At 40.9% G+C, this 24,903-nt stretch overlaps 1 protein-coding gene across 2 annotated transcripts in view; it reads right to left on the bottom strand.

Annotated features, from left to right (window-relative positions):
- rab27b (RAB27B, member RAS oncogene family) overlaps window positions 1-24,903 on the bottom strand; it is a 77,854-nt gene that overhangs the window by 27,809 nt on the left and 25,142 nt on the right. The window contains exon 1 of one of the 2 annotated variants that reach the window (XM_080304498.1): window positions 881-1,019. The exons of the other annotated variant lie outside the window; for it this stretch is intronic. The gene's annotated coding sequence lies outside the window, so the exon portion shown is untranslated. Of the gene's footprint in view, window positions 1-880; window positions 1,020-24,903 lie in introns of those variants that run through there. 2 annotated transcript variants of the gene reach the window in all.

Raw genomic sequence — 24,903 nt, 5'->3', positions numbered from 1 at the left:
GATTAAAGACCTTATGTTATACACTAAATGCATAAATTGAAGATTTGGAAACTAAAAACTTAGCAGAGGATTGGAATTCAGCCTGTACTAAAGCTCATACCCAGATAAGTGTATATAATTGGTCAATACTGGTGAACATATGTAACTCTAGCAAATTCACTATACATACATACTGAATCCACAGATGACTGAGGAAGACTGGGTCAGTATTTATGGCATTAAGATTAAAACATTTGTGAAGCTGTCAGAATGACTTTTGAGGAAATGTTACACACTGGATAGGCAAATGATCTCAAACCTTCCACTAAGAAATTACATATACAGAGAAAAAAGAAAAATCATTTGAAAAAGTCTAAAAGCCCCTTAACTTCTGGAGCTTACCACAAGTCAATAAGCAGGATCAGTTTGTTCTCATACTAGCTCTTTTATTTTCTTTATGCTTTTTGATCTTTTTCTTTCACAATTAACTTAAAGTTCTCCAAAAAAAAAGTTATAAATAACAGACAAGTGGGAGTCAAACTGGTGGTTTTTTCTGATATAGACACTGAAGTCAGTCTTTAATGAACCAGCCTAATACTTGCCTTCAGAGCATCACCACTGTCATGAGACTGAGAATGTGAGAAAATTCAGAGCCCGGATAATGAGCAGCCTGGATGATGCAGCCGAGCGCAACAACATGCTAATACAATTCAACTTGTAGAAAAGGGTGTGATCGCATTCCACAGATGCAGCGACTACATTTCCTTGTTCAAAACTGACTTTTTTAAAAATACATTTTTCCTTTCTGCACACAAACCCTGCAGCCTATCACATGCCCACAAAAAGCCAGACAGCTGCTCCAAAATGTTGCCAAACTTCTGTGAAAGTCACAACTGCTTACCTCTCAGCAGCTCCTCAGCTGATTCAATGGTGTAAGATCCTGAGGGGAGATACAAGGAGTTCAGAGCAGCTGAACAGCAGCCCTGCATTTACAACCACTGGCTGGCTGGCTGGCTGGCTAGGAGGCTGGATCACTGGATGACCTGGTGAATGACTGCAATACAGCTGCAGGCAGCAGAGCAGAAAGCCACTCCCTTCACTAAGCAGCTGACTGGCTGCAGGGACATAGGGAGTAGTTTATTGGTTCTGTCTTAATGTGTTTAGTGTTAAATTGCAGACCAGATTTCTGCTTCTGTAACTGATGGACCAACTAACTAAACCACCTGACAGAGAGACCAACCGAATGAATGACTTACAGAAACTGACAAAAATCTCCCAACTGTAAATGTAAGCCTGATCAACTGACTGGTTTCCTGCTGAGAATCTGGTGCAGTTTTTGAACTTTCCCTTGTTTTTCTTGCTACTTTCTGTGCCTCAGACTCTCCCAGTTTCTCTGTGTAATGAGAGGGTGGGGCTAAATAAGATAGCTCAGGAGACAGACGGAAACACACACACACACACCTTATCAGATTAAGTCTATTTTATTTAAGCAGTCTGAATCGAAACAACTGCAATCCCTGGGCACTTTCCATTGTAAAATAAACGACTGCATGTATCGTTATTATGGAAAAGAACAAGAGCAGAGCAGCCTCAGGTCAGGGAAACCCTGGTGTGTGTGTGTGTGTGTGTGTGTGTGTGGGGGGGGGGGGGGGGGGTTACTGTGGCAAAGCAGGAAGCAGGTAAAAATACATACAAACTATACTGGAATGGAGGAAATGCATTCTTTATTTTCTCTCACCCAACACCTGAATGAAACAACATTCTCCACTTTGCATGAGAGACAGCAGCTTCTGAATAGATGTGGACTTCCTCATTTCTCTGAGTCCCAGTCACACAGGCTTAGGGATCTCTCAGCAACCATGAGAGAAGCAGATGGAAAACGCATACAGAAACATTGGATACAACCTGGTCTTACACTGTGCATTCTTTTTCCTATCTAACATTAGGAACACAACCAATGCATCACAGTAGCTTCCTCCATTTCCTCCTTGTAATTGTGAACACTTACATTTTAACATGACAAACTAATTCTATTAATATCAAGCTATAAATGTTGGTCTGAACCTTTTCTGGCATTCCACTGACCTCAGAAGCTGGACATCAGAGCTTGGCTGCTTTCTAAAAAAGGATAAAAGGATTTGTTTTCTCTAAGCAAGATGGTCATTCATCCATCCCCAGCGATACAACGCAATGACTTTTTTGGGTGCTGCATGTCCATGGATAAAGCCTTGTCATTTCTTTGTGTGCACCTTATTTTATGACTCAAAGAAAAAAAAAAAAAAAAAAAAAAAAAAAGCTCTCAAAATAAACAAGGATTATTTTTGAACTGTTAATCAAGCACAACTGACCCACTTTAATTTTACTGCCATCACAAACATTACCAAAAAAAACAAACCCCCCCCAAAAAAAAAAAAACCTGTACACTAACAGATGCAGAAAATTATAAAAGATCCGTGGACCAGGGCACAAAAACCCTTCTGCTTAACAACCTTTTGGTTTCCAGTTTCATTCACATTTTACCCTTCATCACCCAAATGTTCATATAGAAAAACAGACCATCAAGAAAAGAAACAGAACTATAAGAGACATGTTTTTCTAAATTTTCATTAAAAATAAAATGAATGAAATACAATTCAGTCAATAACAGCATCACAACTGTAAGAAAGAAATTAACAGCAGGATCTTCAGCCGAATCCACTGAAGCTTTGATGTATAGAAAGTGTGGATAACTGAGTAACCTTCTTAAAATTCCCTTTTTAGAATAAAAACAGCAATATGCTGTCATTTGTACCTTCTCTGCACCTGATGACAAACTTTAAACATTTTTGACCAAAGAGACTGAGCGATAAAGGCTGAACAGAGAAAATGTGATCTTCTTGGCTCTGAGCTGGTCTAGTGTTTTCTTGTGTCCAGACCCTGAGGAGTCATGCAGCTCATGTTGGCGACCTTTAGGCGACATTAAAGGCCAGCTACCCACAACACTGACAGTTACCATGACAAAACAAGATCTATCATAGACTCTGGGAGGGAACACAGAGCGTGGGACAGTGCTGTGTTGCATTAAACCATTTCCTAACTCTGGTTTTAATGTTCCACTTGTTATACAGGGTGGCCCATTTAATAGATACACCGTAATAACATGGGAATGGTTGGTGATATTAAAGTCCTGTTTGTGGCACATTAGCATATGTGAGGGGGCAAACTCCTCAAGATGGGTGGTGACCATGGTGGCCATTTAGAAGTCGGCCATCTTGGATACAACTTTTGTTTTTTTCCATAGGAAGAGGGCCATGTGACACATCAAACTTATTGGTAATGTCACAAGAAAAACAATGGTGTGCTTGGTTTTAACGGAACTTTATTCTTTCATGAGTTATTTACAAGTTTCTCTTTGTTCACAGCCATTGACACGTCGAAGAGGTTAACACGTGAGGAGCGGATCGAAACTGTGTTGATATCTGGTGAACGCAGTAACCGGGTCATTGCAGCAGATTTCAGTGCAAGACACCCTACGAGACCACCCATCTCCCATGCTACAGTTAGCAAACTGCTTGCTAAGTTTCGTGAAACTGGTTCAGTGTTGGATTTGCCAAAATGTGGACGCAAGAAAACTGTCACTAATGAAGAAACATCAGTGGCTGTCCTAGCTTCATTCAGCAAGAGCCCACAGCGTAGCACTCGCCGCATGCCACTGGAGAGTGGCATTAGTCGAACATCCCTTCGGCAGATATTAGCTACTCACAAATGGCACCCTTACAAACTCCAGCTACTGCAGCATCTCAACGAGGATGACCCAGATCGGCGCACAGAATTTGCAGAATGGGCAAAACAAAAATTGGAACAGGACCCTCAGTTCACGCAGAAGATTTTGTTCAGCGATGAGGCAAACTTTTATGTGAATGGTGAAGTTAACAAACAAAACCACCGCTATTGGTCTGACACTAACCCACATTGGATGGGTCCCTCCAAGACTGTTGGAACAACAAAAGTGATGGTTTGGTGTGGTTTATGGGGTACAACGATAGTGGGTCCATTCTTCATCAATGGAAACCTCAAGGCCACTGGATATTTGAAATTGCTACATGATGATGTGTTTCCCTCTTTGTGCACTGAAGCTGGCTCGTTCCCCTAAGTTTTTCCAGCAAGATGGTGCACCACCACATTATGGGTGCCAGGTCCGAGTATTCCTAGATGAACAGTTTCCTGGAAAGTGGATTGGTCGTCGTGGGCCAGTTGAATGGCCCCCAAGGTCTCCCGATCTGACCCCCTTAGACTTTTATCTTTGGGGTCATCTGAAGGCAATTGTCTATGGTGTGAAGATACGAGATGTGCAGTACCTGAAACTACGGATACTGGATGCCTGTGCTGGCATTTCTCCTGCGGTGTTGCTATCAGTGTGTGAAGAGTGGGAGAAGAGGGTTGCATTGACAATCCAACACAATGGGCAGCACATTGAACACATTTTATAAGTGGTCAGACACTTGTAAATAACTCATGAAAGAATAAAGTTACGTTGAAACCAAGCACACCATTGTTTTTCTTGTGACATTACCAATAAGTTTGATGTGTCACATGGCCCTCTTCCTATTGAAAAAACAAAAGTTGTATCCAAGATGGCCGACTTCTAAATGGCCACCATGGTCACCAGGCCCCAACCTTTTTTGCGCCATGGACTGGTTTAATGTCAGACAACATTTTTATGGACCGGCCTTTAAGGTGTTGTGGATAAATACAACAAAATAAAACAATACAGCCAAGACAAAAATTGTGGGATTTTTCTAAATATAATAATAAACACTAATTCACTGTGTAATTATGTAACTTTATTAGCAGCATCCTCCTGAAATGCACCAACAACATTGAGAGTAACATCCTCCTCTCTGCCCCTTAATGCTCTCTGGTCGCTATGGTAACGTGTAAATATTTTTTTCAAAATAAGACACACAACTACAACACCGGAAAAGACCCAGGGAAACCAAGTTAACGATATTTAACTATTGGTTAAATACACACACACACACACACACACAAAGGGACAAACAACAACCCTATTGCCATACACAAACATTCAGGGGTGTTCAGAAGGGATGCTCATTTGACAATATGGCACAATTTTCGTTTTACATCTATTGTTCAACTAAGCCTAGAATACATGATGGTTATTCAGCATCAAAATATTTGCTGGGCATTTACACACTTTTGGTTTGCAGGCTGACTCATCTTTGTCTCATCTGCCCACAATACTTCAAGAAACTTATTTTTTTTTGACAAATTACACCAAGGACAGTCTACTGTTATTGTGAAATTCTGTGCTTCACTTTCATAGTAAACTAATTCATCTCCACAACAACTGAGCAGACTCCATCTACAGAGGAAGGCCATGACTTCTGGCAAAAAGCTTCAGAGACCCAGTAAGCATCTACAGCGATGGAGATGCTGTACTGCTGTGTTTTGATAAAAACAGAGCTTAGTGTGAAGCATTTCCAGCATCTTCTATTCTAAACTGTCAGTAGTGACTAAAAGAGGGTTGCACATACAAGATGCTACATATCTCAGAATGCTTTAGTGTCTCCCTGGAAGTCCAAGGAGAGGGGGTTCCACACATCTCTGTGTGCCCCATGAAAATGGTGAAAATGATGCACAGATGAATGCATGGATGGATTTTGTATTATTTAATATAAAAGGTAGATGCTGCCTCCCCCTCCCCTCCAACTGGCAGAACAATGGCCTTATTATCAATAGCCTGCTTTGCATAAAAGCAGTTTTTTTTCATATTTCATGCTGATATGAGTGCTGTATGAACAGTGACTAACAATTACATTACAAGGCACTCAAAAAGTAGTCTCACTCATATTGGAAGTCAATATGGCAGAAGTAGCGGGGGTGACATCACTTTATGTCATGTATAGTTCAGCCTTTTTATTCTTCTCCACATGATTTGTTTAATAAGAAAATGCACTGAAGCCGGACTGACACATAAAAGGCCACTGCACCAAACAATAGAGCCACTGAGACAAACTCTCACATCACTGAATCAGACTACTGGAGCACCAGTTTTACTTAATTCTGATTCTAAAGCTCAGAGTTCGATATATTGGTTGAGAGATGCAGAGTCTTTTTAACAGAGCATAATGTGGCAAGAAGATCCTGGGTTTGAATCCAAACTGGGTTAGGGGCTTCTATCCTCTATGAGCCTGTGTGGGTTCTCTACAGATACCCCAGCTTCTTCCCAGGCAATTGGTTATTCTAATTTGGTTGTACGTGTGAATGCGAGTATGGCGGTTTGCCTGTCCCTATGCGTTAGATTGGCGTCAAAGTATAGCCATCTATAGCCAAATATAGCAGTTGTGGTCAGTGCGTTTTACTGGATTTTTAGATCTTTACAATTGAATGTTGTTAGAAATAATGTTCAAAAAGAGACTAATAGAAAAATACTGTAGCATACTATAAATATGTAGAGCAGCTTTTTGTTTATATTTAATGTATAAAATGGATTAATGCCTACAGTATTAAAGAAAAATGCATTTATCAAGAATGATAAATTACTTTACAGAATGCCCTGTGCTACAACAGCTGTTTCTTACAGGTTATGTATACAGCATGTTTTTAAGAATATTGACTCATGGATCAATGTCAGAATTTAACTTTAGCCAAAAACAGCAACAAACGCTCTTACAGAGGATTTTAAAAATTAATTGGATTGTTCCAGATTTAATCTGTGGTATTAAATTCTGTCTACAGACACGATGGGGAAAGATTTCCAATAAACCCATATCCTTCTGCTAAATGTGAAAAGGTCAAACCAGGGAACCAGGTCAAAACCAATCTGCTAAGACTTTGACATGAAGCATAAAAAGGCTTCGAGGACAGCAATTCCCACAATTCCCAGTGGACCAGAAAGTAGCTCTTAAAAATTAATTGTCAATGTACTGGATGGCTCTCAGTGGTACGGAATAATGACACACAGCTTTCACCGAGATGGAAATGGGTTCACAGTACGCATCAAAGCTCACAGAAAAGGCGCACAAACAGCTAGCATCGGTTTAACAGGGTCCACTGGTCACAGAGCAGTAATTACTACTATCAATTCTGACAACAGAACGGTGAGGATACTGTGAGTCTGTGTGCATGTGTGTAACTATATTCCATAAACGTCTGGCACAGAACAGACACAAATTGCCGCTGTCTCAAATATTACTGCAACCTACAGCAGAAACCGTTCCCCAGGTCTTCATCTGTCCAATCGAATCTACCTCAAACATCTCTTTGGTGCAGCAGACCCTCTTTATGTCACCAACCAAAACCAAAGTTTGACTCTGCCCTCACATTTTAATGAGGAAATATAAAATATGCTCGTCCAACAGCAGGTTTTTAGTTTTTTTTTTTTTTTTAAAGGATTTTGAGCCCGTTTGTAGAAACAGCATGTGTAGAGCCTCTGGGTGGGGAGCTTCCCTGTAAAACAGATGACTGAAAACTCGGATGGTGTTGCTAGGAGACATGATGTCAACCTAGAACATGTCATAGGTCTACACTACAATAATGAAACAAGAAAAGCCACCCCTCTCCAAGTTCCACCTATGTGATTAGTTGCATATGTTTATGATTTAAGGAAATTTTCTCATTATATGACAGCAAGGCTTAAAGGAACATTTTTACCAGTGCACAAATGTCCCAATTTAATTTTCATGACATGGACATAAAGGTAAAAAGAACTCACAATATCAATAATTACTGAAAATGTGACATAAAAATATATTTTACATTAATGTAAAATTTTAACAAGGTGAATATTAAAAAAAAAATAGCTGTATGAGCTAATATCTGATATCTAGCTAGTTAAAGATGTTACACCGCAAATAATATAGGATTGTCATATAAACTATTAAGTCAACTTTATTAATAAAAAAAAATGCATATATCTAGGGCTGCTCGATTATGGCAAAAATGATAATCACGATTATTTTCACTGAAATTAAGATCGCGATTATTTGATGATATTTATTTAACCCTTTAAGACCTACCATAGAACCAAGTCTGCCAGAGCTTATATTATTTTTTTACATGTTGTAGTGCCATTTGTGGGAGCATTTCAAGTTGCTATACAACTGTTATAGCCCATATTTTAATAATATGTATGCATTAAGTCCATAGTAACTACATTAATTGCAAAAAAGTGCAATAAACTACAAAAAAATTGAAAATTGTTTTTGTTTTTTAACATATATTTCTACTTGGAGAAATTTAAGAGGTTTATCCCTCAAAACTTTAAATACAAAAAAGTTTATTTTGAGTGTCTTCATAGTTTTATTTTGGAGATACAGCAATTTTTATATACTGCAGGAAAAACAAAAACAATCCTATGATGCAAATTTGCAAAGAAAACAGCAGGTGCATCAAAATAAACTATTTCCAGCAGTGCAATTCGAGTTCTAAGCATCCCAGAAACTATTCAGAAAAGTCAAACATGACCAGTATAGGCTTTTAAGGCCTACAAGTAAAAAAAACTACATTTTCCGCAAAAATGACATCACTTCCGGTTTCGGGCAGGAAATGGCGGACATGTGATAGTTAGCAGTGACGTCTGTTTCAATGTGCGAAGTGTTACGAACAGCTGATCGGCAAAGCGTGTTTCTGGAATATTATGTTTTTGTTGCTGCAAGCGCTTTTTATGCAATTTATGTGGAAGGAAACCGTGACCGAGGACAAGCTGATGGCATAAGATGTAAGTTTCACATGCAAAACAAATTATTGCGCTAGCTTACACGGTTCATGTTCTACAGGGATTTAAAAATAGTTACACAAAACAGAGCGTGCTGCTCTGACCGGCTTTAAAGAGTTAACAATAACAATGTATTGAATAATGACTTTAAAAAAATAATATAAAATAGTGTGCAACACCACTGAAGTTTTTTTTAACCTCTCTTTTCAACCAATGGCAGTCACTCTCCTCTCCAAATAACTTCTGCTTAGCTTTCCGAGCTTCCCTCGGGTCCTCTTAATCAGCGGTCTCCAACCTTTTTTGCGCCATGGACAGGTTTATGCCCGACAATATTTTCACGGACCGGTCTTTAAGGTGTCGCGGATAAATGAGGGAGGGGCTAATAATCGGCTCAGTCATTTTTAATGATCGTTGAAAGCCCAGATCGTAATCGTGATTAAAATTCGATTAATTGAGCAGCCCTACATATATCCATTTATTAATATTAACAAGGCTTTTAGTGACAAACATTTAAGAAGGTCATCTTTACTATGGAACCAGCTTCCAGTTTGGATTCGGGAGACAGACACTATCTCTACTTTTAAGATTAGGCTTAAAACTTTCCTTTTTGTTAAAGCATATAGTTAGGGCTGGACCAGGTGACCAGGACCAGTTCTGCTGCAATAGGTGTAGGCTGCTGGGGGATTCCCATGATGCACTGAGTATTTCCTTTTCAGTCACCTTTCTCACTCACTATGTGTTAATAGACCCCTCTGCATTGAATCACACTTGTTATTAATCTCCGTCTCTCTTCCACAGCATGTCTGTTATCCTGTCTTCCTTCTCTCACCCCAACTGGTCGCAGCAGATGGCCACCTCACCATGAGACTGCTTCTGCTGGAGGTTTTTTCCATTTAAAAGGCTTTTTTTTTTTTTTTTAATTTCCCACTGTTGCAAGGGTGCTTATTCATAGGTCGTCGTATGATTGTTGGGTTTTTCTCTGTATGTATTATTGTAGAATCTACTTTACAATATAAAGCACCTTGAGGTGACTGTTGTTGTGATTTGGCAATGTATAAATAAAATTGAATTGAATTGAATATTACTATACTGAAATCTCTGTTGACCAACTGGTAAGTAGATGGAAAGGGGAAAACAATGGGTCAGTCATGCAGTCTCTATTACAGTCACATTAAAACACTGCAGGGATGTCCTCTCCTATTTAAAGATGTGAACCCAGGAACAGACACTCAACAAAACACAACAACCAAGTCATTATTACAAACTGAACCAATCTGACAGCTTGCGGGCGAAGGGTGACCTGTTAAAAACACAAATTTTGCCCTCTTGCTAAAAAAACAGAAAACAAAAAAAACAAAATGGCAAAGTTAGTAGTGTAACCTGTTAGTGGTACAACTTATTGGATATGTGTAGACACTTTGGCAAGACATTTTGGTATTACATGAAATTAACTGTGTGCCACTATGTGTTATTTTTCAACATGGAGAGTGATATGCTCTTGGGGTTCTGCCATGCTAGCGGGTTGGTTCTAGGTAGGACAATGTTGGTTTGCAAGTTCTCTCTACTTTAAGTCAGACTAACAGCCCTTTGAATGATTGCAATCTTACATGAGATGTTTTACATGAGACCAATATGCCAAGTCTGAACACAACACTTTCTCCCGAACCATGCACAACAGGCATTATTTGTTTAGACACGCTGGTAGAACTCACACGGTTGTTTTGCCAGCACAAAGGACACCATTGTAACGTGACTGCTAAACATCTTGACGTAATGTCAGGCTCTTGCAGAGTCAGCAGAAATAGCAATCACTAATGTAACGAGAATACCTTGCTCGTTCTTACATTAATGCTGCAGTGAACTGCCAATAAATTAATGGAAAGGTTTAGTTTAACGGTTTTCTGTGATGATAACATCAGCAATCAATGGTCCATTTACACTTTTTTTATCAATTCAAACTCTTCATATTAACAGTGTTTTGCAGAGTTTCATTCCAAAACAAGACAAAAGCCATTTTGATGGATCCAAAGGTTCCCTAGTTAAATAGATAATACACGTGCACACTGAGAATTCAATAAAAAGACCAGATATCTAAATCATTAAATATTCTGCATATGCCAGTCATAATCCTGACAAAACTATTTAAGGTTTATCAAAGTTTTTAATGAAAAAAAAAAACAAAAAAAAAAACAAAACTATAAATACGAAAATAAAGTTTGTGTTAAAGAAAGATGAATGGAAAAATAAACTATTTTAATTGTATGCTTTTTAGATGTGACATTTTATTAATCTGTGTGACTCTAGCTCAGAATATAAGAAGCAGCTAACAGTCAGTCATGTTATTTGGTAATTTTATCAAACTGAGATGGCAGCACATGTACATCACAAGGCTTAGAGTCTGACCAGATGTGGTTGTTGAATTTAATCTAATCTAAAATAATCCAATGTTACAAATGTCAAACTATAGGCTCCCATTGATTGGGCATAGTCTCTGTAAATGGGCTGTAGATGATCAGGGCAAATATAGATTTGATTTCAGGTGAACTGATTTTTAAAGGGAACAAAAACAAGTGATGCGTAATGTTATTATGCTAACCTTTATTTCACTTAAATTCACCACAAATTCTTAATCATTAATGGCATGAGATTGATAATAATAGCAAATAGCATCATATTGGGTGCAAACCTTTTTTGGCTTTGAGGGTGGAGCTGGAGAGAAAAAGCTTGAGAAGCGTGGTGTCAGCCACTGTTTGACATCACAACAAACTGGAAACTGACTGTATACAACAGATGTCTTTTTCTGGATGTCAAAGTTGAAGGCAGAGCAAATTTGTCTTAAACCTTCATTCCTTCTAATGGCCAGCAGGTGGAAACTCATCTGAAGTCAGGTAGTAAAAGTCTGACTTTAATACCTCAATAACACCTTGCTGATGATTTTTAGGTCAAAATAGCTAAAGTATTATTTTCTAGTCATCTAGTGGTTATCCTAAAATCATGATAAACCATCTCAAGTTTATGAGGCAAGAGGGCACTGACAGGTGTCTGAGTTTTCCGATTTATACTCCGCAGTGTCTCCACAGACTAAAGCAGGGATTTTAATGAGCCACTCACACCAGCAAATTTTCTTCCCACATTCTCCCACTGTTTGAATGGCATGCTCCCCCGAGGAGGCTTTGAGGTTGTAGAGGGGCTATTTAACAGACTTCTTACCCGTCACTTCAAACATGATTTGATTTTAGGAGAACGAGCACTGCTTCTGGTTGTGAAAAGTTGTGTCAGTGTGTAAGTGCCTTAAAACTTAAAGTTAAAGAGAAGTCAGATTCTATAGAAGTGTATAAGAAAATTAGCCTAATACTCACTCCATCGATTAACTCTACGAATACTTTGCTGGTAAGTTTGTCTCAAATGCTAGTCTTACATCTTATTAAATACAGCATGAGCTCCTTTTGTAAATTATGGTTCCATTGAGAGTGAAACAGACAAGACAGCAGTTTTGATTATTGGCAGGGTTACCTTGTAAATGACTGTCACTCAGTTTCTCAGTCCAATCAATCCTTTGACTTGTCAGGTTTACAACGACCAAAATACTCAATTCAAAAGGTCCAAAAGGAAACATTCACAAACCAGCGTGAAACATCAGTTTGTAAACCCATCTTCTTTTCTATACGTTTGCTTTTTTACATAATTATTAAGCAGCAACCACAAGTCACTAGAGAAAAATGAGTATTCTGTGACTGGTTGCAGGAGGTTGCTTGCTGTCAAGTAGGTGATCTTGGTTACAAAAATTTGCGCAATGCAAACCAGAAACAGTTTGTGTCTTAGCACTGAAACCAAAGAATTTTAAAACATTACTTTAAAGCTGATTAAGTTGCAGTATTCCATGTTGCATTTGGCTTGATGTTTAGTTAGCAAGTGTCTGCAGTTGCAACAGAATCTTTCACACAAACAATGCAAACAAATGAGTCTGTAGACCTGCTAGACTGGGGCTTAAAGTGAACAGTTTATTATGCAGTACAAAACTCTGAAGCTCTCTCGATTTCAGGTTATTTCCAAACTTGCTGACAGACATGAGTCATTCAGAAAAACACTATGGGTTCTGGTTAGACACACAGTCTCGACTAGGGATGGGTATCGTTTAGGTTTTATCCGATACCAGTGCCAAACCGGTACCGATGCTTAAACGGTGCTCAAACCGGTGCTTCAAGAATGGAGAACACAAAATGGGTCCAAAAACCTTTCATGTTCAGCTGTTTTTTTTAAAAAGATAACAATGTTAGCCTTTTCTGCAGCTATGGGGCATATATGGTATCATTCTTGGCTGGAAGCAGAGCTTAAACAATGGAAAAAACACACACTTTGTCCAAAAACCTCTCATGTTTAACTGTTTTCCACTTTTTCTTTGGTCATTTTAGCCTTTTTGGCCAGGGTGAAGGGAGTATCTGCCATCAAACAAGAAGACAGCCGCATGTAGCTATGATGATGTTTGCTAGTTCACCTTACATACATTAATGCAATAACGTGGTTAGCCTACTCAGCGTAAATTACACACGAACAACATTAAGCTACTCACGCGGAGAAGAACGGCTGCTGCTGCCATCATCATCCGTCATCATTTCTGCTACACTGGCAGGGCTAGGGGCCAGGACTCTACTCTTCGGGTTTTTGGGGGATGTTGCAAACTCCGGGTCCGATAACAGGCACCACACCCGCAGTAGATGTGCACGGTGTGAGGTCTCGCAGCAAGCTATCAAATACGGCGCATTTCTCGGCTTTTAAAAAAAACACTATGCGTCGCCAGGTGTTTCATCAGATTCGAGTTGTTACCTCCTTTGCACAGTATCACCTTAAAGCACTTGTTGCAGGCTGCAGAGTTTGCATCTTTTGCTGTGAAGTACAGCCAGACTTTTGACCGCTTCGCCTTGGGCATTTTTAATCTGTAGCTCTGCTCTAAAAGAACGTACGTACCTGGGCCCGCCTACTATCCTCGGAAACGTAAAATGATTGGCTAGAATCTAAGGTGTATCACAGCTCAGGAAAAAAAAAAAAAAAAAAAGCACCGAAATAAAGCACCGAAATGTGCGCTGCTTTTCGGTCTGGTTACTACCGTTTATGACAGGATACCGGTACCCATCCCTAGTCTCGGCTCTTTTTCTGGCAATTTCACAGCCAGTTGATGGTATCAGTTTAAAAAAAAAAAAAAAAAAAACTCTTCTGCATTAATTAGCATCAATTCATCAGTCCAAAAAACCCTATGACCTTTTACTTAAGAAGGAAGTGGTTAAGAACAACAAAAAAGTAAGCAGTGAAGTTAAAAATGTATGAGCCTAGCCTCAAGCAGAGTGCTTGTATGTGTGTGTTGAACACTGTGGTGTTAGCATTTAGCAGTCAGAATGAAGAACAGATACAGAAGGAACAACTTAGAATTATATAAACTTAAGTGCTGCAGTCTACTACTGAGAGTCACTGCTCACCTAATGCGGAGTTTTTAATGGTCAAATGCAGACCTTATTATCTCCCCAGAGAACTCACCTCTATCATACTCACTGCCGTGTATATACCCCCCGACGCTAATGCTAGGTTGGCCATGAAAGAACTTTCTGCAGCCATTAACAAACACCAGAATAAACACCCCGAGGCTGCTTTTATTGTTGCTGGCGACTTCAACCACACCAACTTAAAGACAGTCCTCCCCAGATTCCACCAACATGTCTCCTGCCACACCAGAGGAGACAAGACTTTAGACCATGTGTATTCCAACCTGGCTGGAGCCTACAAAGCCACACCCCTCCCCCACATTGGACAATCGGACCATCTCTCCCTGTTCCTCACACCTAGGTATTCACCACTCATCCAACGTGTGAAACCTGCTGTGAGGACAATTAAAGTGTGGCCACAGGGGACAGACGCAGTGCTCCAGGACAGATTTAAAAACACAGACAAACACAATATGTTCACCCACACAGACCTGGACCAGTACGCCTCATCTGTACTGGATTACATCTCCAAAACCACAGACAGTGTCACCACCCAGAAACGGATCACCATGTACCCCAACCAGAAGCCTTGGATGAACCGGGATGTTCGTCTCCTCCTGAAAGCCCGCAAAACCGCCTTTAGGTCAGGAGATGCACACGCCTACAGTACAGCCAGGGCTAATCTAAAGAAGGGCATCAAAAAAGCCAAACACCATTACAAAAAGAAGGTAGAAGAACACTTCTCCAACTCCAACCCCCGATGCATGTGGCAAGGACTCCAGACCATCACAGACTACAGGACCACCAAACCCTCCGCCGCATCCTCTGTCTCCTTCCTCAACGAGCTCAACAACTTTTATGCTCGTTTTGAGCGAAGGAACCCCACAACCACAACCAAAGCAGACGTGACGCCAGACCACCAACCTCTGACTCTCTCCCCCACCGATGTAGGAGCGGTGCTGAGCAGGATCAATGTCCACAACACTGCAGGTCCTGATGGCATCCCCGGGCGTGTTCTCAGAGCGTGTTCTGGGGAGCTTGCAGGAGTGCTGACAGACACATTCAACCTGTCCTTGGCCCACGCTGTGGTACCGGCCTGCTTCAAATCCACCTTCATCATCCCGATACCCAAAAACTCCAACCCATCAAGCCTCAATGACTACCGCCCAGTAGCACTCACTCCCATCATCACAAAGTGCTTAGAGCAGCTGGTCCTAGCACACTTCAAATCCTGTCTCCCCCCCACCCTGGACCCCCACCAATTCGCATACCGCCAGAACAGGAGTACAGAGGATGCAGTCTCCATCGCACTGCACTCCGTCCTCTCACACCTGGACAACAACAACACCTACGCCAGAATGCTGTTTATGACTTCAGTTCAGCGTTCAATACAATCCACCCTCACAACTCATCAGGAAACTGACAGACCTGGGTATCAGTTCCCTCATCTGCAAATGGTTACTGGACTTCCTGACCAACCGCCCCCAACATGTCCGGCTGGATAACCACTGTTCATCTACAATCACGATGAACACCGGTGTACCACAAGGCTGTGTGATGAGCCCTTTCCTCTACTCCCTCTTCACCCATGACTGCAGACCTGCCGATGGTTCCAACACCATCATTAAGTTTGCAGATGACACCACGGTGATTGGCCTCATCAGTGACAACGATGAGGCCGCCTACAGGGAGGAGGTGGATCGTCTGGCTGAGTGGTGCGACACAAACAACCTGCTGCTTAACGGGCAGACAGAAACACCTCTTCCTCTCATATACATGCACGCGATTAGTAGAGAACTACTGCCAAATAACTTCATGACACACACAAGAGCAACAGCAGCTTAAGGCATTTCATAGTCCTCAAGAAATCAAATACAACTCAAAGTAGAATAGAATTAGAATAGAATTCAATTTTATTGTCATTGCACATGCACAGGTACAGGGCAACGAAATGCTGTTTGCATCCATCCAGAAGTGCTTTAGTGATATAGATATATTACAATATATATTAGCAATAATATAGATATGTAAGTATATTACAGAAATGGGTCTATTATGTTATAATGTACATGGTATGAAGTATGTTGTGAATATTCTATAACTATAGGTATGTACAGGCTGTAGTGAGTACAAGCTATGTACAGGATATGAACAGGATATAAATATGAAAAACTATACAGAATATGAAATAAATAACTTTACAGAAATCTGAGATATACAGTTATACAGAAATGGGAACTATGCAAGTTGTAAACAGTTGTAGGGTTAAAAATTATCGTATGTACAGAATGATTATTTACAGAGCTATACAGTAGTGCAGTTAAGATAAGTGAGATATGTGGATAATTTCTACAGAGGCTATATAAAGTGCTGGTGGTTGTGAGTGGTGGTTCAGTCCATGTTATTATTGTGTGTTTGAGGGTACAGTTGTCCATTGTGGGTGTGTGTATGTTCAGTCCATGAGTTTAACGTGGGTCAGATATCAGGAGGCAGAGTTGAGGAGTCTGACAGCTGTGGGGAAGAAGCTGTTCCGGTACCTGGTGGTCTTAGTCCGGAGGCTCCTGTAGCGCCTCCCAGAGGGCAGGAGGGTGAAGAGTCCATATGATGGATGACTGGGGTCTCTGATGATTTTCCCAGCCCTTTTCAGACACCGCTTCCTGTAGATTTCCTTTATGGCAGGAAGTGGTGCTCCGGCGATGCGCTGGGCAGTTTTCACGACCCTCTGCAACGCCTTCCGGTCCGAGGCAGAGCAGTTCCCGTACCAGACTGTTATACAGTTGGTCAGGATGCTCTCGATGGTGCAACGATAGAAGCTCACCAGGATGTCTGAGGACAGGTGGTTGAATTCCAACAATGGCGGCAGCTACTTAGTTGTAATACTACTGTTTCTGGGTCACAAAAACTTAAGATATTTTGAGCCGTGAATGTAGTTGTGTAAACGTCAAATATGTGCTCGGTTTACAAGACATCACATATTTGCAAAAGTGCTCCGACGTTTTCGGAGATCTGACACCCACCATCTCGAAGCTAACGGGAGGTCGAGCCCTACTACAGCCGGGAGGAACACCGCTCTACCGGCACATCGTGCCTTGACCTCCCGGTCGGCTTCGAGCTGGCGGCCTCCAATGTGGCTAAAACTTTTGCGAGATCTCGCAAGAGTTTTGCGAGATCCCGAGTTTGTTTTGCGAGATCTCGCAAAAGTCAGTCTTAATTTTTTTTTCTCCCATGTCCCTTGCGGGGCTCCATAAGAAATGAATTAGTAGGACAAGACAAATAGGAGGGGAAGAAAAAAAAAAGAGGAGAGCAGAGGGAGAGGAAAGACCAGATGATGTAACAAGAGAGCTAATAGGGCAGGTGAGGAAAAGGCGAGGGAAAGGAAGAGAAATTAAAAAAAAAAAAAAAAAAAAAGATAGAAAAAAGTGGGACAGAGCATAGGTTGTCTGAATGAAGAGGGAACAGGGGATTCACAGGAGAGAGAGAAAAAAAACAAAAACAAAAACAAAATTAGCACAGGAAAGAAAAGTTCAAGAGTAGAAAGAGAGCCACAAAACTGAAATTGACAAAGAAGTGTACAAAAGAAACAAGTGAAAGAAAAGATGAGGGATGTGAAGGACAGAAAATGACAAAACCAGAATTACACTGAACAAAAATATAAACGCAACACTTTTGTTTTTGCTCCCATTCCCCATGGGATGGACGTAGAGACCTAAAATTCATTCCAGATAAACAATATAACCATCCCTCCCAAACAGTGGTCACAAATCAGTCCAAATGTGTGGTAGTGGACACATCTGCTATATTGAGATAATCCATCCCACCTCACAGGTGTGCCACATCAGGATGCTGATCTGACATCATGAGTAGTGCACAGGTGTACCTCAGACTGCCCACAACAAAAGGCCACCCTGGAATGTGCAGTTTTTTGCGCTATTGGGGGTCTGGGGACCCAGAACCGGTCAGTATCTGGTGTGACCACCATTTGCCTCATGCAGTGCAACACATCGTCGCATGGAGTCTATCAGATTGTCAATTGTGGCCTGTGGAATGTTGGTCCACTCCACTTCAATGGCTGTGCGAGGTTGTTGGATATTCGTGGGAACTGGTACACGCTGTCGTATACGCCGGTCAAGCACATCCCGAACATGCTCAATGGGTGACATGTCCGGTGAGTATGCTGGCCATGCAAGAACTGGGACATTCTCAGCTGCCATCTGCCCTGAACAATGTGAACCATGATTCATCCGTGAAGCGCACACCTCTCCAACGTGCCAGATGCCATCGAATGTGAGCATTTGCCCACACAAGTCTGTTACGGCGACGAGCTGGAGTCAGGTCAAGACCCCAATGAGGACGACGGGCATGCAATTGAGCGTCCCTGAGACGGTTTCTGACAGTTTGTGCAGAAATTGTTTGGTTGTGCAAACCAATTATTCCAGCAGCTGTCTGGGTGGCTGGTCTCAGATGATCTTGGAGGTGAACCTGCTGGATGTGGAGGTCCTGGGCTGGTGTGGTTACACGAGGTCTGCGGTTGTGAGGCCGGTTGGATGTGCTGCCACATTCTCTGAAACGCCTGTGGAGACGGCTTATGGTTGAGAAATGAACATTCAATGCACGGGCGACAGATCTGGTTGACATTCCTGCTGTCAGCATGCCAATTGCACGCTCCCTCATTGCTTGTGGCATCTGTGGCATTTTGCTGTGAGACAAAACTGCACATTCCACGGTGGCCTTTTGTTGTGGGCAGTCTGAGGTACACCTGTGCACTACTCATGATGTCAGAAGAGCATCCTGATGTGGCACACCTGTGAGGTGGGATGGATTATCTCAATATAGCAGATGTGCCCACTACCACACATTTGGACTGATTTGTGACCACTGTTTGGGAGGGATGGTTATATTGTGTATCTGGAATGAATTTTAGGTCTCTACGTCCATCCCATGGGGAATGGGAGCAAAAACAAAAGTGTTGCGTTTATATTTTTGTTCAGTGTATATATTGTATGTACGTATTTTTCGGACTATAACCTTACACTAAAATCCTTTCATTTTCTCAAAAATCGACAGTGTGCCTTATGTATGAATTCTGGTTGTGCTTACTGATCGCGAACCGCTTTTATGTGGTACACAGCGCTCTGTGTCAATCTGTCAAAAATGCTTTAGTATGACTTTGGTAAGCTACGAAGCCGCACCGCTTGATGGATTGTTGGAGCATTACGGCTACCGTAGTCTGGAGCCTCGCGGATTTCAAACTCCAGGCTGTCAATCACGCAATAAAACTTGGGAACAGAGCAGCTGCAAAATCTGTCTTTGTTATTATGCTCAGCGTCTTTTAATTTACATTTTGACTCCACAATTGTGAGCGTTTTGTTATGAACAAAAACAACATTGTTTTATTTTATTTATGGAGAATTATTATATAATAAATGCTGATAATTTATTTCTGAGTAATTTTTTCATGTACAAAAGTCCCAAGATTTGGGACACAGCTTTGACTAAGAACTTGTTTTTTTTAAAGCCATAAAGTAAGAACAAAAAGAAACAACCCCCCCCCCCCCCCAAGATATATCGTATATCGCCATCCAGCTAAAGAATATCGAGATTTTAGGCCATATCGCCCAGCCCTACTAGAGTCTGATATTAGAATGAAACTAGTTCAAGGTGGCTCAAAAGCCAATAAAGGCCTGATCCATGTTTACACAGACCTTTTAAATTTAAATTCATGAACTATGCTAGACTAGGTTTTCAGGACTCACCTTTCAAAATAATCCTCATTTGCTTTACACTGGGTCTTGGTTCACCCTCAGTCCAAAATATTCCATTTTAGCTACTTTTCTATTAAGTTCATCCACCCATTCTGATTGGCTGCCCCACGCAAGCAGAAGTTTTGAACGGCAGGTGGGTGGGGCTACTGTGTGCCTCAGATAAAAGGAGTAAAAGCACAAATATACTTTGATATTCACAAAAGGTGATCCGTCCATACTAGAGAATGAATAAACTCCTACTAGAATCCACTCCGTATGACCTCAGCAAAAAATATAATGCATTCCTCCTCCAAACATTCCACAGAGGAGAATGAATCTTACTGCATTTCTCAGATTTCTGTATGTGAATCTTAGTTCACGTAACAGTGGACACTGAGTATTTAATGAATGTATGACAATGAAGGTAGGAGTGGAAAACACATTAGAGAAAGTGACTTTGTTAATGTGGAACATTAATGAATAGGAAGAGGAACAGGAGCATTAGCTGCTACACGCAGCCATTTGTTTGGAGCTGGACATCCTAAGTCAGCCTTTGTAAACGCTATCCGACTACAGTCAGAAGAACACAGGAAAATAAATAAATAATTTGGAAGCACTAATTATGGCTAATAAAAACCATAAATCCTTCCCAAAGATACAACATGGAAAAAACAGAGGGCCGAAACCTCTTCTTCATCCTATGAGTGAGCCAGAGAGAGCACAGTAGGAGAGATGGCAGCAACAGATGTAGCATCGTGATCAGTAACTCTTTGCACTTGGAAGCAACTCCACTCCTCTCCTCCTCCTCCTCTTCCTCCTCCTCATTTTCTCTCCTTTCTTCACCTTTTCTCTCCTTCCTCTCCTTCTGCCTCCGTCACCAGGCAACTAGCCTTTTCTCCCTCCCTCAGTTTTTCTCGCTCATCGTTTTCACTCCCCATGCTGTGGAGTAATGCTCCACACAGTCTACGTACGATATACACTCAGAGCAGGTTGTTGGTTTGTGCTCATTAAGATTCCACAAAACAAAAAAGGACATCGAGGACCTCTTTTATGCCATCATTTTATTTATTTCTGTAAAAGACCAGTAATTTCCCTTTTCAGACGCAGCATGCAGTCCAAGGGGTGTAGCTCAATGTCATCTGTTCATTAGTAGATCACTATATTTTGAGGAAAAAAAGTAAACAAAGGAAAGAGATCAAGTGACTTTTCCACCAGTAAATATAGTGGATTCTTTGTGCAGCCCCTCATTCTCCATCTGAAACAAGCCATTTTAGCTTTTCTCCAATTAAACCAATTGAACTTTGTAAACAGTCAGGAGATCAGGGTGGACAATTCATTTTGCCCCCCGAGGGGCTCAGAGAAACTGGTACCATTGTGGAAGGCTGCACCAACACACTTTTAAAGAGATCAAAATGGTCCTCAGCAGAATTGGGTGGTTGTAGCTCAGGAGGTAGAGCGGATCATCTACTAACCTGAGGGCTGTTAGTTTAATCCCTGGCTGCTCCAGTCTGCATGTCAAATATCACTGGGGAAGATACTAACCCCAAGCTCTTCTCTGATGCATCAAATGTGAATGTTAAATAGAAAACTTTTTTTTTCTGTTTTTTTATGAATAAGTAAATGCAATCTAAGCGCAATATAAGGACCAGTCCATTTATGATTGGGGCCTCAACATCAGTCCCACTTTCTCATATGGCCCCTTTGCAAAATTAATTGTTCACCCCCATTAGAGGGGTGAACAATTAAGCATAATATTTTCCTACAGTTTATTTTTCATTCTAGCTTTGGAGACCCTTTTCACAAAAGATATTTTGACAACAGAGTATAAAATAATGAAATAAACTTTAGAATTTATGGTTGCTGACTACCTGTCCCCACAGTGTAGTCAACCTACGGAGAAGACTTTGCCCTTATTTCTCTGGCTCCTAGGATCCCGCCATGGCTTACCTGGGACACCTGCAGAGAAAAGAGGCCTATTGCTGCTGCAGTTTGTTGCAAATTGGTGATACGACGTAAATTAGGGAAAAATCCAAGAAAATTATCATGTTTCATGAACCTTTCTGACATTTTTCTGTCAATTTTTTTTTTTAAATGTTTGCTACCATGACAATAATATATGTAGGTAACCAGTCAAAAGTAATTTGACTGGATATTGAGAGGTTGTTTAATTTTTCCTACTGTCTCGTAACAAATTCATGCGTCACCCTCTTCATTTCTTCTACCTCATCTCTCTCCTTCTTCTGCCCCGATTCGTTTCATCGCCTTTTTTGTCTTTGAACCACATTCACACTGAGCCCCCCCCCCAAAGTCTCTGTGGTTTCACAGCCTCCAAACAAACACTGTTTTCTCTTGAAGTCGTCCCTACTATGAGCTGTGGAGAGCCTTCAAACACATCAAGCAAACTCATGTCTGAATAACAGGGAGTAATACATTTTTTTAAAGAACTTACAACAGCTCTTACAACTTTGAAAAGGATAAGAAATCAGCTATGCTTGATCTCAAATAACCTTTACTCGAAAGTTCTTCTTCATAGTCAGGCTTTTACTGTCATGGTCCTGGGCCATGTTGGCCCAGTATTCTTAGTTTTCGTGTGTTTTGTATTTTGTTCTTTATTTATGCCATGGTTCCTAGGTTCTGTTAAGATGTTCCTTATTTGATTACCCTCTGTGTATCTGTGAGCCCTCGTTTCCCCTCCTTGTGTTTTATTCCATGTTTTCCCCAGCCCGTTATGTCTGTGCTCTTCCCGTGCTCTCTCTCCTCCTGTCTGAACCTCTGTGTACTTCCTGTTTTACTTTGACAGTCTCCCGTCAGTGTTGCGTTTACTCCTGCCGTGTCTTGTTATGATTATCAGTGTCACCTAAGTTCCCCGTGTGCTCCCACTTCCCTCATTAACCCTCTGTGTATTTATTAGTGATGTGCGATACCACTGATTTCCTTTCCGATACCAAGTAAAATTCAGGGTGGTATCGACGATACTGATCAGATACCGATACTTTGTACAAAAACATGTTTCAGTTATTGTATCTCAAATTATAGGGTCATAATGATTACAGGACATCGGATTACTTGTTCTTATCGCTTAATAATACACAGTTATCATATAGAAATTAAAAAAAAAACTGAAGTTGTGCACTATTTGAACACGTTGCCTGCCTGCAGCACTAAAGGACTCCGTGAGAGACGTCTGTCTCGCCCTTGCAGCACCTGTCCCTGTCCACTCCTCTTCAGTTCGCCTCAACATAAGCTCGTCATATTCTGTGATATGATTTACTCTGAAGTGCTTGATGAGGTTAGTAGTGTTGCCACAACACCTCCCTTTCTTGCCACATGTATTGCAAACTACGTCTCAACCGTTTGTGGAACTAAAATACGTCTGCACATGACTCCATTTATACTCAGCCATTGTTGTGAGTGTGCACAACAAGGGGCTGGACACATTTATACAAACGTACGTCACACATGACTATGACAGGCGGAAGACTAAGTTCCTTCCAATGTAGACAATCCAAATGATATAGTTTATTTGCACTCTGTTCCTGTTAACCTACAAATTTACCCTAAATTACTAAAATATCGATATTTTAATATGAGTATCGATTCTAGAACATAAATGACTGGTATCGGAGGAATCGATATTTCAGTATCGATCCGCACATCACTAGTATTTATGTCTCCAGTTTAGTTTGTATGGTTTTTCTGTCCAGCAATAAAGCTATATTTTGAGTTCAATCCTGCCTCCGTGAGCTTGCGTTTGGGTCCTCATCCTGCCTGCACACAGCCGCAACCATGACATTTACTTAGAATGGAGTCAACTAAATGTCTCATGCAATCTTTTACAAGTAGCTTCTCATTTTATTTCACTGTAAGCGCAGCAAGAATTTTACAAGTACTGCAGTAACCTGAAAGTACATAGTGACATAACTTACAAGTAGTTGAGCGGTAGGGGAGGGTTTTGATTATCAATTTATTGATTAAAATCGATTCTAGCTTGGATAATGTGATATCGATTCATTAAAATCCTGAATCGATTTCCCGAAAAGCCAGAATCTCAGGTTAAACCTCACAAAATTTCAACAACCACCAAACAGCTAAAACAGTAAATGAGAGCAGGTACACGGATTCTGCACAAAGACGTAAACACAAAGTGCGGACCCGCCGACGGATCAGAATCAGTGAGATGTCGCCTTTCTCACCCGATGGCACGGACACGGTCGAGGCTGAAAGCCGACAGCTCCCCGACTCTGATGTTTCGTCGGGTCCGCGCTTTGTGTTTACGTCCTTTTTGCACTGATTCTAAAGCTGCAGGTTTTATTTATCTCCAACCAAAATTCACTGAACCAGCAGCAAAAGAAGCAGCAAACTACGCTTCACATTTGATATCATCATCATCATCATCATCATCATCATGAATTCCCTCTTACTTTTCCTGTTTTGCTTCCACCACGATAAATAAAAAAACAAACAAAAAAAAAAAAAAAAAAACCAAGAAAAAAAAATCAAACCACACTTCATTCACAGCTCTCTCTCTCTCTCTCTCTCTGTGTATACTTCAAGAACAGTTTCCCGTCTAAAAATCAGTTCTCTGCATTATTCGCTTGCTTGTTACGCACAAGTCTACCGTTGTTTACAGCGCTGTCGGCAGCTGCTTTTTTTCCCTTTTACTTACTTCCGAAAAGAAAGCCTCATTTCTGCAGTTCAATACTGAACAAATGTAAACTTTAAATTATGTAAAACTGCAAAACACTTAGCTGTGTCTCTAATCAAACCTCTAACTTTGCTCTGCTTCATGTCAGCAGCATCAGGTGCTGTTCATATGTTGATTAATGGTTTTCTTTCGTTTTTGATCTACTATAGAATATTTGTACAAAATCCCAGGCCAGGAAAATCACCTTCATGTTTTTCTGTGCTTTATCCTCAGTTACTTTGACACAAAGGCATCTGCTGTAATGCTTACACCTTTGATAAAGTCTCACAAGTGTCAGCTTTCTTT

Source organism: Astatotilapia calliptera, chromosome 7, assembly GCF_964374335.1.
Source record: "Astatotilapia calliptera chromosome 7, fAstCal68.1, whole genome shotgun sequence".
NCBI classification, from domain to species: Eukaryota; Metazoa; Chordata; class Actinopteri; order Cichliformes; family Cichlidae; genus Astatotilapia; species Astatotilapia calliptera.
Note: the sequence above shows the minus strand (reverse complement) of the source record. Positions and strands in the feature narration are given on the sequence as shown.